Source organism: Pristiophorus japonicus, chromosome 8 (assembly GCF_044704955.1).
Source record: "Pristiophorus japonicus isolate sPriJap1 chromosome 8, sPriJap1.hap1, whole genome shotgun sequence".
NCBI lineage: Eukaryota > Metazoa > Chordata > Chondrichthyes > Pristiophoridae > Pristiophorus > Pristiophorus japonicus.
In genome coordinates, this window is record NC_091984.1 from 5,232,949 (window position 1) to 5,249,605 (window position 16,657).

Consider the following 16,657-nt stretch of genomic DNA (forward strand, 5'->3'; position numbering starts at 1 on the left):
GACTCTATTTGCTGGCCACCACATTATTTGCTGGTCATTCACACCCATTAAAGCAGAAAAATGACAATTAAAATGTTATCTTGGTTCAAAATGATAACCTAAGGAAAAGGAAAATCATAAAATTAGCCATCAAAAATTACGATGTGCATAAAATGGATAGCACACATGTGCTTGTGAGAATGGATTATTATCAATGGGAAAGCTGAATTGCAAGTATTTAGCAAGAAGTTATAGCCTGCGCTATCATTAAGCATTATGATAGTTAATATAGCTTTGTTGCATCTTGTATAAATAATTTAAGGTGCTGAAGTAACTAGATCGTGTAGTGCAAATTGCATTAGTACATTTGCTTTTCATTGAATAGAAATTTGCTGATTAGATAAAAGGTTAAAGCTGTTCCCTACATCTATATCGGAGTAATTTCTAATGTTGGAAGCTAGCTCACTTTTGGTTGAGTTTACTTGCAATGTAAATGATCACATTATGAAAAGATTAAATGATTCGAGCTCACCATTTTCCTCTGAAAGGGCACATTGCATTCCACATGTCTTCAGTTTGCATCGCTGCTATAGGAACAGCACTGTAATTTAGGTAATTTGCATTCCACATGCCAATGCCACGGAGTTTTAATTTCCTCAAGATAGATGCCTTTATTGAAAAACTTTCTGGATCGTCAAACCAGACCTCATGGTATGTAATATTGACCTGCCATAAAAATACAAAGAGAGTTACACAAATAGGAGCAAGGTTTGACTCAGTGCACAGTTCCAGACACAATACTGAACATCTTCAGCAGCAATATGCACAATACATTAAACTTGTACTTACATTAAAAGGTGAGGTTAGGTGGGCTGAGCTAAAGAAAGATGAAAAGGTGGATTTTTCCAAAACTTAGTTGAAATGGATTATGAAAATCACTGCAAACTAATAGAAACTAATTTTTTGAAAAAGTCTGGCTACTGATTCTTCATTCAGTTCACAGAACTTCAAAATGAATAAATTTCAACGTTTTTAGTATTAATGATACTAAAGTTGCCAAAGTCAATGCAAGTACTGACCTTGAAATTACACCGTGGGATACGGTACAATTAATTTAATAGGTTAATGATGCCGTTAAAATAGCGCAAGGCTGATCATTTGATTGAATTAAGTGTTTATCCGCTAACACTCCACAACATGATTTCAAGCCAATTACATAACTATGTTACAGCACTTCAAAGAAACTTATTGTGTGACGCACTTTGAGATGATCTAAATAGACACGATCAAGTACAATATGAATTCCATTCTTAACATCTATTACAACAAGAACAACAACATTTATATAGCACCTTTAATGTCGTAGAGCATCCTAAGGTGTTTCACAGGAGCGTTACCAAATAAAATCTGACACAGAGGCACATAGGGAGATATTAGGACAGGTGACCACATGCTTGGCCAAAGAAGTGGGTTTTAAGCAAGGTGTTGAAGGAGGAGAGGTAGAGAAGTTTAGGAGGGGAATTCAGGAGCTGAGGGCCTAGGCAGTTGAATGCCACCAATGGCCTTCATAAAAGGGAATTCAAAAGTCTTCTATAGGCATCCAGGTATTATACGGGTAAGAGGATGGGTGGGACAAAAAAGGAAACTTCTGAATGGAGGCTGAGGGTATGGCTGAGGAACTAAATCTATCTTCATCAAGGAAGAAGATGCTGCTCAATTCATAGTGAAAGAGGAGGGAGTGGGTATTGTGTATGGAGAAAGAGTCAAACTGAACACTCTGAGCTCAAAGCGAAGTGTGACCTTAGTCCTTTATTGCAGGTCTCCAGAGTGCCTCTCCAATCTGTGAAGCCTCCTTAAATACCTGTGCTCCCAAGGGATTATGGGATCGCTTGGGACTCCGGCGAATGAGCTCTCTGGTGGCTGTACAGAGTAAATACAAGTCCGCATATATAACAACACTCACCCCCCCCAAAGTCAATAATGTAACTATTTACAATGTGAATCGATCTGGGGCCCTTCTTGCCCTGGTTGATCGTCTTGGTGTGAAAGCTGATGTTGTTGAATCATTTATTGGACCCCAGCTGAGCTGCTGTGCAGCTGGCCTTGCTGGGCTGCATGGTGTGTTGGGCCCTGCAGGGCTGCTGTGAATGATGGGTTCTGCTTCGTGGTGCTGGTTGACACTGGTTTGCATGTTGGAGGAATCAAAAAAGGTAGGGTCCAAGGTGGGTTGCTCAGGATATTCCGTGAATCTGAGTTTGATTTGGTCCAAATGTTTACGGTGAATGAGTCTATTTGAAATTTTGACCCGAAACACTCTGCTCCCCTCTTTGGCCACTATAGTGCCGGGAAGGCACTTGGGACCTTGTCCATAATTTAATACAAATACAGGATAATTGATTTCAATCTCGCGTGACACATTTACGCTATCATGGTATGCACTTTGTTGAATCCGCCTGCTCTCTACATGTAGATCAGAGTGAACTAATGAGAGCTTGACTTAAGTGCTCTTTTCATGAGCAGTTCAGCAGGTGGGATCCCAGTCAATGAGTGGGGTCTCGTGTGGTAGCTAAGCAGGACTCGGGATAGGCGAGTCTGCAGTGAGCCTTCAGTTACCCTTTTCAAGTCTTGCTTGATGGTTTGCACTGCTCTCTCTGCCTGACCATTGGATGCTGGTTTAAATGGTTTGATCCCATTACGGGTCATGAATTCTTTGAACTCAGCACTGGTAAAACATGGCCCGTTGTCGCTCACCAGGACATCGGGTAAAGCCGTGTGTAGCAAACATGGCCCGCAGGCTTTCAGTCGTGGCAGCTGACGTGCTAGCCGACATTATCTCACATTCAATCCACTTGGAGTATGCGTCTACAACCACAAGGAACATTTTACCTAAGAACGGGCCTGCTTAGTCGACGTGTACCCTAGACCATGGTTTTGAATGCCAAGACCATAAACTTAGCGGCGCCTCCCTGGGTACATTGCTTAACTGCGAGCATGTATTACATCTGTGAACGCAGGACTCCAAGTCCGCATCGATACCGGGCCACCACACGTGGGATCTGGCTATTGCTTGGATGGGTACTGTGGAGGTCATTGATGAAAGTGTCTCTGCCCTTCTTGGGGACTACTACTCGATTGTCCCACAGAAGGCAGTCTGCCTGTATAGACATTTCATCTTTGTGCCACTGGAACAGCTTTATCTCTTCCTGCATTTCCACTGGGACACTGGACCAGCTCCCGTGAAGCACACAGCTTTTGACTAGAGATATAAGGGGTCCTGCCTTGTCCAGGTTTTGACCTGCCGGGCAGTGACGGGTGATTGCTCACTCTCAAATGCTTCCATAACCATGGCTAGATCTGCGGGCTGCGCCATTTCCACCCCTGTGGTGGGCAATGGCAGCCTACTGAGAGCATCGGCACAGTTTTCTGTGTCTGGCCTGTGGCAGATGGTGTAGTTGTATGCGGACAATGTGAGTGCCCATCTCTGGATGCAGGCCGATGCGTTGGTATTTATCCCTTTACTCTCGGAAAACAGGAATATGAGTGGCTTATGGTCAGATTCCAATTCGAACTTTAGCCCAAACAGGTATTGATGCATTTTCTTTACCCCATAGACACACGCTAACGCTTCTTTTTCAATCATGCTATAGGCTCTCTCAGCATTAGACAGACTCCTGGATGCATAAGCAAACGGTTGCAGTTTCCCGAAATCATTAGCTTGTTGCAATACACACGCGACGCCAAAGAGCTAGGACCATGTGATGCATGTTCATATGGCGTCGGGTGTGTATTGCAACAAGCTAATGATTTGTTTGAGCATAACAATTTTCTCGCTTTTATAAAGGCATTTTCTTGGCTTTTGCCCCAAACCCATTTGCCCCTTTTCGTAGTGAGACATATAGTGGTTCTAGCAGTGTGCTGAGATCTGGTAAGAAGTTACCAAAGTAGTTCAAGAGTTCCAGAAACGACCACAGCTCCGTCACATTCTGTGGCCTCGGTGCATTCTCGATTGCCTCCGTTTTCGCGTTGGTTGGCCTGATGCCATCCGCCGCAATCCTCCTTCCTAGGAACTCCACTTCAGGCGCCAGGAAAACGCATTTCGAGCGTTTTAACCTGAGCCCCATGTGGTTGAGTCAACTAAGGACCTCCTCCAGGTTCTGCAGGTGCTCGACTGTGTTCTGACCTGTGACCAAGATGTCGTCCTGGAAGACCACGGTGTGCGGGACCGACTTCAGTAAACTTTCCATGTTTCTCTGGAATATCGCCGCCGCTGATCGGATTCCAAATGGGCATCTGTTATAAACAAAAAGACCCTTGTGTGTGTTGATGCAGGTGAGGGCCTTCGATGATTCCTCCAGTTCCTGCATCATGTAGGCTGAAGTCAGATCCAGCTTCGTGAACGTCTTTCCTCCGCCAGCATTGCAAAGAGATCGTCGGCCTTTGGTAGTGGATATTGGTCCTGTAGGGAGAAACGATTGATAGTTACTTTGTAATCGCCACAGATTCTGATGGTGCTGCCTCCCTTGAGGACTGGGATAATAGGATTGGCCCACTCGCTGAACTCGATCGGTGAAATTATGCCCTCTCATTGCAGCCGATCTAGATCGATCTCTACCCTTTCTCTCATCATGTACAGTACTGCTCTTGCCTTGTGATGGATGGGTCGTACCCCCGGAATTAGGTGGATCTGCACTTTTGCTCCTTGGAATTTTCCGATGCCTCTTTCGAACAGTGAAGGAAATTTGTTTAAGACCTGGGCACACGAAGTGTCATCAGTGGGCGATAGCACACGGACATCGTCCCAGTTCCAGCGTATCTTTCCCAGCCAGCTCCTGCCGAGCAGCGTGGGAACATCGCCCGGTACCACCAGAGCGGTAGCTTGTGCACCGATCCATCGTAGGAGACCTTTACGGTAGCACTGCCGATTACAGGAATCTGTTCTTTTGTGCAAGTTCTTAGTTTTGTGCAAACTGGAACTTGAGGCCTTGTTGCACCACATCCTTTAGAAAGTCTTTTTGCCCATGATGGACTGGCTCGCACCCATGTCCAGCTCCATTGACAACGGGAGTCCATTTAGTTCAACATTCAGCATTATCGGGGGACAATTCGTGGTGAATGTGTGCACCCCATGTACCTCTGCCTCCTCTATCTGAGGCTCGAGTTCATCGTGATCCTCCGTGGATCTGTCCTCCTCTGCAACATGATGGTTTGTAGGTTTGACAGGCTTAGCAGCTCGCCTGCACACTCGTTGGAGGTGTCCCATTGTTCCACAGCCTTTGCAAATGTACTCTTTGAATCGGTATGAATGGAAACGATGATCACCCCCGCAGCGTCAACAAGGTGTTAACGGCCTTGCATTCATCACCCTTGATGGTGGTCAGCTGCGGACGTGTAGCTGCAGGTATGTGTGACTTGCCCTGTATGTTACGATTCAAAAACAACATCACTTTGTTCACAGTACTTGTAGCAGCATTTGTGTGCTGAGAGATTTGCTTCATATTGTCACTGGTGGCAATGAATGCCTGGACTATCGATATGGCCTTACTCAAGGTTGGGGTCTCGACAGTCAAATGTTTGTGAAGTATCGGTTTGTGGCCAATGCCAGTTACAAAAAAGTCTCTGAGCATGTGCTCCAAATGTCCTTCAAATTCGCAATGTCCTGCAAGGCGTCTTAGCTCGGCGACATAACTCGCCACTTTCTGGCCTTCAGACCTTTTGTAGGTGTAGAATTGGTACCTCTCCATCAAAACGCTTTCCTTCGGATTCAAATGCTCTCGGACCAGTGTGCACAAATCGTCATATGATTTCTCCGTGGGTTTCGTTGGAGTGAGCAGATTTTTCATGAGGCCATACGTTGGTGCCCCACAGACGGTGAGGAGGATCGCCCTTCATTATGCAGTGCTCTCTTCCCCATTTAGCTCGTTGGCCACGAAGTATTGGTCGAGTCGCTCCACAAAAGTTTCCCAATCATCTCCCTCCGAAAATATCTCCAGGATATCCACTGTTCTCTCCATCCTTGGGTTCGCTATCTGCATCTCGTCGCCAGTTGTTGTGTATGGCGAAAGAGTCAGACTGAACACTAAGCTCAAAGTAAAGTGTGACCTTAGTCTTTTATTGCAGGTCTCCAGAGTGCCTCTCCAACCTGTGAAGCTTCCTTAAATATCTGTGCTCCCAAGGGATTATGGTATTACTTGGGACTCCAGGGGATGAGCCCTCTGGTGGCTATACAGTGTAAATACAAGTCGACATATATAACAGTGGGGATACTGGATGGAATAAAAATTGATAAACAAGAGGTACTACTAGTAAGGCTGGCTGCACCAGGACTGAATGGGATGCATCGTGGGATGCTGAGGGAAGTTAAGGGCGGCATCGCACAGGTACTGGCCATAATCTTTTAATTCTCCTTAGATACAGGAGTGGTGCCAGAGGACTGGAGAATTTCAAATGTTACACTCTTGTTCAAAAAAGTGTGTAAGGATAAATCCAGCAACTATAGGCCAGTCAGCTTAACCTCGGTACTGGGGAAGCTTTTAGAAATGACAATCTGGGACAAAATTAACAGTCACTTGGACACGCATGGATTAATTAAGGAAAGGCAGCACAGATTTGTTAAAGACAAATCGTGTTTAACTAACTTGATCGAGTTTATTGATGAGGTAACAGGGAGGGTTTATGAGGGCAATGCAGTTGATGTGGTGTGCATGGACTTCCAAAAAAGGCGTTTGCGAAAGTGCCACATAATAGGCTTGCCAGCAAAGTTGAAGCCCACAGAATAAAAGGGACAGTAGCAGTATGGATACAAAATTGGCTAAGAGACAGGAAACAGAGAGTAGTGGTGAACGGTTGTTTTTCAGACTGGAGGTAGGTATACTGTGGTGTCCCCAGGGGTCGATACTAGGACCACTACTTTTCTTGATGTATATTGATGACTTGGACTTGGGTGTACATGGCACAATTTCAAAATTTGCAGATGACACAAAACTTGGAAGTATAGTGAACAGTGAGGAGGATAGTGATTGACTTCAAAAAGACATAAACAGGCTGGTGAAATGGGCGGACACGTGGCAGGTGAAATTTAATGCAGAACACTTTGAAGGGAAACATTTTGGTAGGAAGAAGGAGGAAAGGTAATATAAACTAAAGGTTAATAAACTAAAAGGGGTGTATGAACAGAAAGATCTGGGGGTATATGTGCACAAATCGGTGAAGGTGGCAGGGCAGACGGAAAAAGGAGTTAAAAAAGCATACGGGATCCAGGGCTTGATAAATAGAGGCAACGAGTACAAAAGCAAGGAATTCAAGATGAACCTTTATCAAACACTGTTTAGGCATCACCTGGAATATTGTGTCCAATTCTGGGCACTGAACGTTAGGAGAGTTCCGAGGGCTTTAGAGAGGGTGCACAAAAGATTTACAAGAATGGTTCCAGAGATGAGGGACTTCAGTTACATGGATGGATGAGAGAAGCTGGTGTTGCATTTCTTGGAGCAGAGAAGGTTGAGAGGAGATACGATGGAGCTGTTCAAAATAATGAGGGGTCTAGACAGAGTAGATAGAGAGAAAGTGTACCCATTGGTGGAAGGATCGTGAACCAGATGTCACAGATTTATGGTGATTGGCAAAAGAACCTAAGTCAACATGAGGAAAAACTTATTTTACGCCGGGAGTGGTTAGGATCTGGAAAGGACTGCCTGAACGGTTGGTGGAGCCAGACACAATCTTGGCTTTCAAAAGGGAATTGGATAAGTACTGAAAGGCAAAAAAAATTGCAGGGCTATGGGGAAAGGGCGCGAGCGTGGGACTAGCTGGAGTACTCTTGCAGAGAGCCGGCACGGTCTCAGCAGGCTGAATGGCCTATGTCTGTGCTAAAACCAGAAAACACTTTATTTTATACTTTCCAGATGATACAAAACTTAGAAATGTGGTCAACGATGAGAACGATAGTAACAGACTTCCATTTGCTTTATAAATGGAAGCATAGAGTACGAAAGCCATTTTTGCCAAACTTTACAAAACATTTGTTGGGCCTATTAGGAGTATTGTCTTCAATTCTGGATAACAAACTTTAGAAAGGATGTCAAGGCCTTAAAGCGGGTGCAAAAGAGATTGGTTATAATGACACCAGGAATGAGAGACATTGGGGGCGAAAATGCCCTTTTTTATGGCCCCGTTAACGTCTCCGGGGCAGTACCACCTCCGTGGGCAAGACAGATTTTGCCCAGGGAGATGGGCACGACCATGGCTGTGCTGTGCCTCATGGTTATGCAAGCGGCGATGACATCATTGCGCTGCATGGCGACCCATCACCGCCCCATGCCGACCCATTAGCACCCCACATGGGAAACTGCCATGCAGGCCGCGAGGCCGCTGCAAGCAAGTGTCAACGCCAACTTTGTGGGTTGCGAAGCTGGCCGACCTCCGCATTCAGGCTGGTGCTTAAAGGGGAAGCCGACTCTTGGATTCTCTCGATGATGGCTGCCCTAGCTTGGTCCGGACTGCCATTGTGCCGGGATGCTGGCCATTATGGAGCATCCGCGTAGCGCTTGACTCTCACCCCAGTAGCACCCCGATTACCGCCTGCAAAGAAAGTGGAGCACGGGAGATTGCATCCGCCTTCCTTTCAGGGGGGGACTTCTTCTTTGGGCAATTCCATGGCAGGGGCGGGACTTCCATACTGGGCGCTAAAAGTCCCGGCCCCGGAATGTTACTGCCCCCAATCGGGGCACAGGACAAATTTGCCCCTTTTATTTCTATGGAGAGACTAGAGATGTTGGGTTGTTCTCCTTGGAATAGAGAAGTTTAAAAGGAGATTTGATAGAGGTGTTCAGAATCATGAACGGTTTTCATAGAGTATACATGTGAGAGACTGTTGCCAGTGGCAGAGAAGTCAGTAACCAGTGCACACAGGTTTAAGGTGATGAGCAAAAGAACTAGAGGAAAAGATTCTTCACAAAGCAACTTGTTGTGATCTGAAAGGCACAGTTTGAAAAGATGGTGCAAGCAGATTCAATTGTAGCTTTCAGACAGAATTGGATAAATTGTTGAAGCGAAAAAAATGACAGGGCTATGGGGAAAGAGCAGGGGAGGGGGACTATTTGTGTAGCTCTGTAAATGAGCCAGAGTGGCATGATGGGTTGAATGGCCTCCTTCCTGTGCTGTATCACCCTATGTCCGTTTCCACAGTAGAAGATACAAAAATCATACCAGAAACAGTGGGGAACCAAGGGCTAGAAATTCCACAGCCTGTTGTTATTTGATAAATAACATCATTTTTGTGAAGAAATAAGAATAAAAATATTGCCGTTTTTAACAGAATATATTTGACAACAAAATCAGCCTGTCATTAAACAACAGCGTTGCACAAGGATTCACGGTGGAAACCGCGATCTCACCAACTTTAGCCCGAGGCCTATCAATGCTAAAAATACAGGCCCTGGGAGGGGAGAAAACACACACAAATAAAAAATTGCAAAAAACAAAAAATCAAAAATCACAAAACATTTACTCGACCATTAACTAAGTAATTGCTGCAAAAGAATTAAAAAATAAAAATGTTAACTTACCTTTTTTGCAGGTCTTCGGGATTGGTTCAAGGACAGAAAACACAATCGGAAAAATGAGGTTATTTTCAGGTTGGCAGGCTAGTGGGGTGCCGCAAGTCTCAGTGCTGGGGCCTCAGCTTTTTACAATCTATATTGATGACTGAGATGAAAGGACCGAATGTAATGTATCTAAGTTTGCTGATGATACAAAGCTAGGTGGGAAAGAAGACTGTGAGGAGGCTTCTCAGCTTCGATGTGGGGGGGTCATCAGCCAGGTGGTGAGGCCATATCGTTAGTCACCAAATCCAGCATTGACCTTGTGGCTGCCTGGTAAATATGTCAGATACAGCGCTCTCATGCAGCATGTGAGCCTCATCGATGTGCCTGGAAATTTGGCATTCACTGCCATAATTATCTGGTTGTGGTCGACAACGAGTTGGACCTTCAGGAATTGAAATCCTTTTTGGTTGCAAAAAACCTCTGCGTCCTGAAAAGGTGCCTGTATGGCGATGTGCGTACAGTCTATTGCTCCCTGCCCCTTGGGGAAGTTAGCAATTCGGTAGAATCCTAGACCCCTGTCAGGCTGAGCTTCCGTGGTCATAAGGAAGCTGATAACGTCCATCCTACATGTGTACAGAGCTTCAGTGACCTGTCTAAAGCAGTAATGTGTGGCATGTTGAGATATAGTGCAAATGTCGCCAGCGGAGGCCTGAAAGGAACCCGATGTGTAGAACGACAGTGCCGCGGTCAGCTTGACCTCGACGGACAGTGCGGTCTTGATGGTGCTGGCAGGCTGAAGATCTGCCGTGATGAGCTGGCATATCTCACTGATAACTACTTTGTGGAAGCACAGTCTCTGAAGGCAGGTGTTCTCGGATAAGTCGAGGTAAGACTGCTTCTCCCTGTAAATGCTGGGGGTGTATGATCTGGTCCTCCTCATCAGTCTGGCATATCTTAGATTGGGCACATAATGCTGTGGATTAGACCTTGTGCCAATTGAACTCTGCAGCATCTGCGTTGTCATCAAGGCAGGCTGAGAAATGGCTGGCCCCATTCCAATAACTATAAGTATAATGCCCATTGTTCACAAGCAATAACTGTCCCCACTAAGCCACCTAACGTAAAATCCAATCATCCACAGTATGATAAGATGTCTGTTCAGATGAACTCATCTTAAATGAACTCCAGAGTACATCCAATCTCCCCAGAAGTTGAAGCAGCCCTTTCAATGAAGCAACCTGCGATTTACAAAATGGTGTCCACACCACTGTGATTAGTTCAGGTCAGTTCAACTATTTCACAGCGGATTTTTCGACGAGTGAAATTGTGGGCGATATGTGTGCGAGGTGCTGAAAGTCACGCTGGGGATATACTGGGCATTAGTTTCGGCAAATGTAATGTTTACGACAAAAAAAATTGGGCGGCAGGTATTATTTATTTACGTGCAGAGAGTATCGCTGGCCGATATCTTGGGCTTTGGTTTGTTCATTCTGATGTTTCCGCCCCAAAAAATTGTGGTGGGTGGTATTATTTTTTGTTAGCGTTACCTACATGCCAAAAGTAACGCTTGGCGATAAGTGATTAAGAAATGGGCGCCAGTTTCCATTTTGTGGCTAAATGGACGATATATCGGCATTACACCTCATTTCAGCGTTAAAATGGATGTTAGTGGGCGGAATGCATGCAAAGATAATGGAAAATCTAGCCCATAATTTCATGAGGTTTAGATTAGCCAAGGGAAACAACAGGGAGCAATTTGGGGTAAAAATACTTAATTGCAGGAAGATCAATCTCAGTGGGATGAGAATGGATTTGTCCCGGGCTAAATTGGATCAAAGATTGGTCGGCAAAACTGCAGTGGAACGGTGGGATGCCTTTAAAGCGGAAATAGTTCGGGTACAGTCGAGGTACATTCCCACTAGGGGGAAATGTAGAGCAACCAGAGCCAGAGCTCCCTGGATACTGAAGGGTGCAACATTCACGAGAATCCCCCCTCTAGTGTTTGGGCTCATTTGAAAGGAAATTCAATTTGGACTATCTACCGGAAAGTTTGAAATACAAAAGTGCTTATGGAAAAACTACGAAATTTAATCGAATTTTGGACTTTTACAAGACAAATTCAAGCCTCTGGACAGGCCTAAAGAACTAAAGAAGCTAACTTGATTATTGGAACTGTCTGGGTGTGGGACTAAGTTAACTTGTTTGGAGGAATGGACATTCAAAAATCCTTCTGCACAAGAGACATTTACATTCCAACAATAACTCAGAGATGGCTAGCCATCAAACCAAACTGAGAAAAGCCATCTTCAATATGAATAAGAACAAAGGGCCCACTACAGCCTGTATGCGAAAAACTAATCAAGGAAGGACATTGCGATTACCAAGCTAATATTTCCATCAGGAAATAGATTTAGAAATGCAACCCACCCAAGACATATTAACTTTTAACAAGCCCGCCAAAATATTACAAAAAGAAGTCAAGCCTGCCAAATTTTAAAAAAGAATCCTGGACTGATTTGGCGCAAAGTTTTAACAGAGGGTATGACACACTTTGCCATACAACCGAGACCACGCTGATGTCATCAAGAAAGGAGAGAAACCAACGCGACAGTTGTAAACTAACTTCTCCAGCCTCAAAGTCCTGAAGCCCTGAAGGAAGGAAGAACATCACCATCGCGACAGCAACCGACCACAGCCAACATGGTGCCAACGAAAAACCACGCGATCGACCAAACTCGAAATAAAACTTCAACAGGAAGACACCAAAGAATCGACAGTTTCCACTCTCCTATCTAAGGCCTGACTACCAACAGGTGAAAACATTACCTAAAGAGACTTTGGACCTATTTCTAATGAAGAAAACCGGGTACTTACCCCATAGATCCAAAACGCGCCTTACCGCATCAGCGGACTCAACCCAACTGAAGATTGCACAGTAAGATGTCTTCTCCGACGTTCGGGTAAGGCAAGCAGAACCTACAGAATTCAACGAACCCCGAAATCGCGAACTACTGCTAACTGACCGGAAAGGATTGGTAAGCATAGTCCCTGCCTGCCCTGGAGTCTAACCTAGCTAGGATTAGGTATTGGGAGGTGGGAGGGGTAATCTTTACTGTAATCCCCTTTGAATGTGTAATGTATTGTTCTTTATTAGAGTGATTATAAGTCTGACATTGTATTTTCTTGTCTGTAATAAAATCAAAGTTCTTTTGCACCAAACCAGTTGTCCTTTGCACTTTATCACATCCCCCCAAATAAACCCAGAGTCGAGAACCCGAGGGAGTGGGAGCGATTCGAACCGCTCAAGTAGGTCAGAGGTGAACCTGACCCCCGGGACCACCCCTTACAGTGGCGAATGAGATAGAGAATAAGATGAAGCAGAAAAAGAGCGCTTATAACCGATGTCAGACTGAGAATACATCTAAGAATCAGGCTAAATATAGAAAGTTCAGAGTAGAATTGAAAATGAAAATAAGAGGATCAAAGAGAGAGTATAAGAATTGAATGGCAGCTATCATAAAAGGTAATGCAAAAGTCTTCTTTAGGCATATAAATATTAAACGGGCATTAATAAATAGGGGTGGGGCCGATTACAGACAAACAGGAGACCTAGACATGGAGGCAGAGAGTATGGGTGAGGTACTAAATGAGTTCTTTGCATCTGTCTTCACTAAGGAAGAAGATGCTGACTGAGACATAATGGGCTCAATTTTCCCCAAAGCTGTCTTTTGGCAAACTCGAAGAGTTATGCCCGTTTTTTTGGGGGCCCAACTACGCCAAAAAATAATCAGCCAACTATCCCCATTTGTATTGTGGACTTCGGCGCTGCACAGCCTGTCCTTTGGCTTTGGGGGTGGAGCCTATGATCGGCATCAAAAAGATCAGGTTGCCAGGGTAACGAGGGACACAGTGCGGGCTGAAACTGGAAAGTGAAACATACAACACATTCTGACCAGCTCACAGCAACCTGCACAAGCACCTTGCACATTGCAGCAGCATTAAATTATTAAAGTGTTTAAGCCAAAAGTCTATCCCTCCCCTCCCCACCTCCTCCCCTCCCAGTGCCGGGTGCTGTTCCTAACCCTGGCCAAAAGGCCTCCCTTCCCCCCGGTGCAGGTTGCTGCTCCAAACCTTGGCCAAAAGGCCTCTCCCCCTCTCTCCTCTCCCCATCTCTCCTCTCAGCCCCTCTCGCCTCCCCTCCCCTTGTTGTGTCCTTACACACTACAGCAAATCAACACGAGGCACATACTGGAGACAAGGTCACTCTGTGACCTGTACCTTTATTCACAGAACCAAGAAGTGATGACCCTGCGTGGGACCTCCCTTTATATACCTGGATGACCAGGTGAGGAGTGTCTCCCACAAGTTCACCCCCTGTGGTCAAGGTGTGCATTTCTCAGGTGTATACCGTGTACAGTGTTGTTACATAAAGGTATGTGAGGTTACAAACATGACATCACCTCCCCGCAACGTCTTTGGGTCAAAGATTGAGTCTTTCAGGTGGTCGACGTTCTCTCGTGGAGCGCCGCAGTTGGGGCTCTGGTTGTTGAGCCTTGGCATGCGTCTCTGTCACCTGTGGTGATTCCGGCTCGTCCAGGCTGACGGCAGGGACTGTGCATGCTGCTGAAAGTTCTTGTTGCTCGTTCACTGGCAGTGGTGTGGGCGGCATCTCATGATTTTCCTCGGGTTCCTCAGTGTCCATGCTCAACCTTTTTTTTTGACTTGGTCCAGATGCTTGCGGCATATCTGCCCATTGTTGAGTCTGACCACTATGACCCTATTCCCCTCTTTACCAATTACAGTACCCTCGAGCCACTTGGGCCCCACAGCGTGATTAAGACCAAATATAGGGTCATCGATTTCTATCCATCTCCCCTTTGAATTACAGTCGTGGCACTCATTTTGGGACTGGCGCTTGCCCTCAACAATGTCTGACAAGACTGGATGAATGAGGGACAGCTGAGTTTTTAGTGTATGTTTCATGAGTAGTTCCGCTGGCGGGACTTCCATGAGCAAGTGCGGTCGGGACCTGTAGGCCAGCAGGAGGCACGATAGACGGTATTGAAGGGAGGGTCCTTGAATCCGGAGCATGCCTTGCTTTATGATTTGGACCGCATGTTCCGCCTGGCCATTGGAAGCTGTCCTGACATGTTTGATGCCATTGAACAACATGAACTCCCGGAATTCATAGCTAGTGAAACATGGGCCGTTGTCACTAACTAGGATGTCCGGCAAGCCGTGGGTCGCAAAGACCGCACGCAGACTCTCCACTGTGGTGGATGTCGTGCACGAATTCAATATGATGCACTCGATCCATTTCGAGTATGCATCAACAACAATGAGGAACATTTTTCCCATGAACGGGCCTGCGTAGTCTACGTGAATACATGACCATGGCTTGGTGGGCCAGGGCCACGGGCTGAGTGGGGCCTCCCTGGGGGCATTGCCCAGCTGGGCACACGTCGTGCACCTGCGAACACAGTGTTCCAGGTCTGCATCAATTCCCGGCCACCATACATGTGACCAGGCAATGGCCTTCATAAGCGCGATGCCTGGGTGCTCGCTGTGGAGTTCCCTGATGAATGCTTCCCTACTCCTCTGGGGCATGACTACCCGGCTGCCCCATAGTAGGCAGTCGGCTTGGATGGAGAGTTCATCCATCCGTCTGTGAAATGGTCTGACGTCTTCAGGGCATGCTCTGTGTGCGGGTGCCCAATTCCCAGTCAGGACACATTTCTTAATCAGAGATAGGAGGGGATCTCTGTTTGTCCAGGTTTTGATCTGGTGGGCTGTGATGGGGGAGCCTGCGCTGTCAAAGGCATCGACAGCCATGACCATCTCCGCGCTTTGCTCCACTGCCCCCTCAGTGGTGGCCAGTGGAAGCTTGCTGAGCGCGTCAGCGCAATTTTTGTTGCCTGGCCGGTGCCGTATGGTGTACGCAGCCAGCATGAGAGCCCATCGCTGTATGTGAGCTGACGCATTGACATTGCCAGCTTTGCTGTCGGACAACAGGGATGTTAACGGCTTGTGGTCCGTTTTTAACTCTAACCTTCTGCAAAAAAGGTACTGGTGCTTCCTTTTCAACTATCCCATCCTCGTCGCCAAATGTTGTGTCCTTACACACTACAGCAAATCAACACGAGGCACATACTGGAGACAATGTCACTCTGTGACCTGTACCTTTATTCACAGGACCAAGAAGTGATGATCCTGCATGGGACCTCCCTTTATATACCTGGATGACCAGGTGAGCAGTGTCTCCCACAAGTTCACCCCCTGTGGTCAAGGTGTGCATTACTCAGGTGTATACAGTGTACAGTGTTGTTACATAAAGGTTACAGTTATGTGAGGTTACAAACATGATATCCCTCTTCCTCCCTCTCTGCTGTTGCTGTCCGGGCCGTGGAACTGCATCAGCTGCACTGCGCTGAATTTGTTAACTGCCCAGAAGGTTTGTCCAGAGTGGTCACATATGCCATTCTAAGAAAAATTGGAGTGAATTGGAGCTGGCCAAACTTGCTTAACTGGCCAGAATTGTTGCGGGTGGCAGGTAATGCCCCCAATAAGGTAAAAAAAACGTAGCCTAAAAAAATCCTACCTAAGTGAATTACGCCAGCGCAGAAACTTTGGGGAAACTTGCAGATTTGAATTTACTCAAAAAAAACGACACACGGCAAAAAAATGGCACAGATAATTGGGGAAAATTGAGCCCAATAAAGGGGGAGATAGAGGAGATACTGGATGGGATAAAAATTGGTACTAGAAAGGCTGCCCGTATATAAAGTAATTCAGTCACCAGGACCAGATGGGATGCAGCCTCAGATACTGAGGGAAGTAAAGGAAGAAATCACGGAGGTACTAATAATAATCTTACAATCCTCTTTAGAAACAGACAAGGTGCCAGAGGTGTTATGTATGTCAACATTGTAACTGTGTAAGACTTACCACCAGAGGGCGCAACTGTTGGAGGTCCAAGGATCACCTGCACTCTCCGTGCAAGGGAGTATAAAAGGTTGTCTGCCATACTGCTCAGGCACTCTGGAGTTGTATTAAAAAACTAAGGTAACATCAGTGTTAGCTCAATGTACTCAGTCTTGTGGTGTTCTTCCATACCTAACAATTGGCGACGAGTAACA

General features: G+C 46.0%; 1 pseudogene; it reads right to left on the reverse strand.

Annotated features, from left to right (window-relative positions):
* Positions 1-507: 507 nt before the first annotated feature.
* Positions 508-16,657, reverse strand: part of LOC139268365 (di-N-acetylchitobiase-like) — a 60,278-nt pseudogene continuing 44,128 nt past the window's right edge.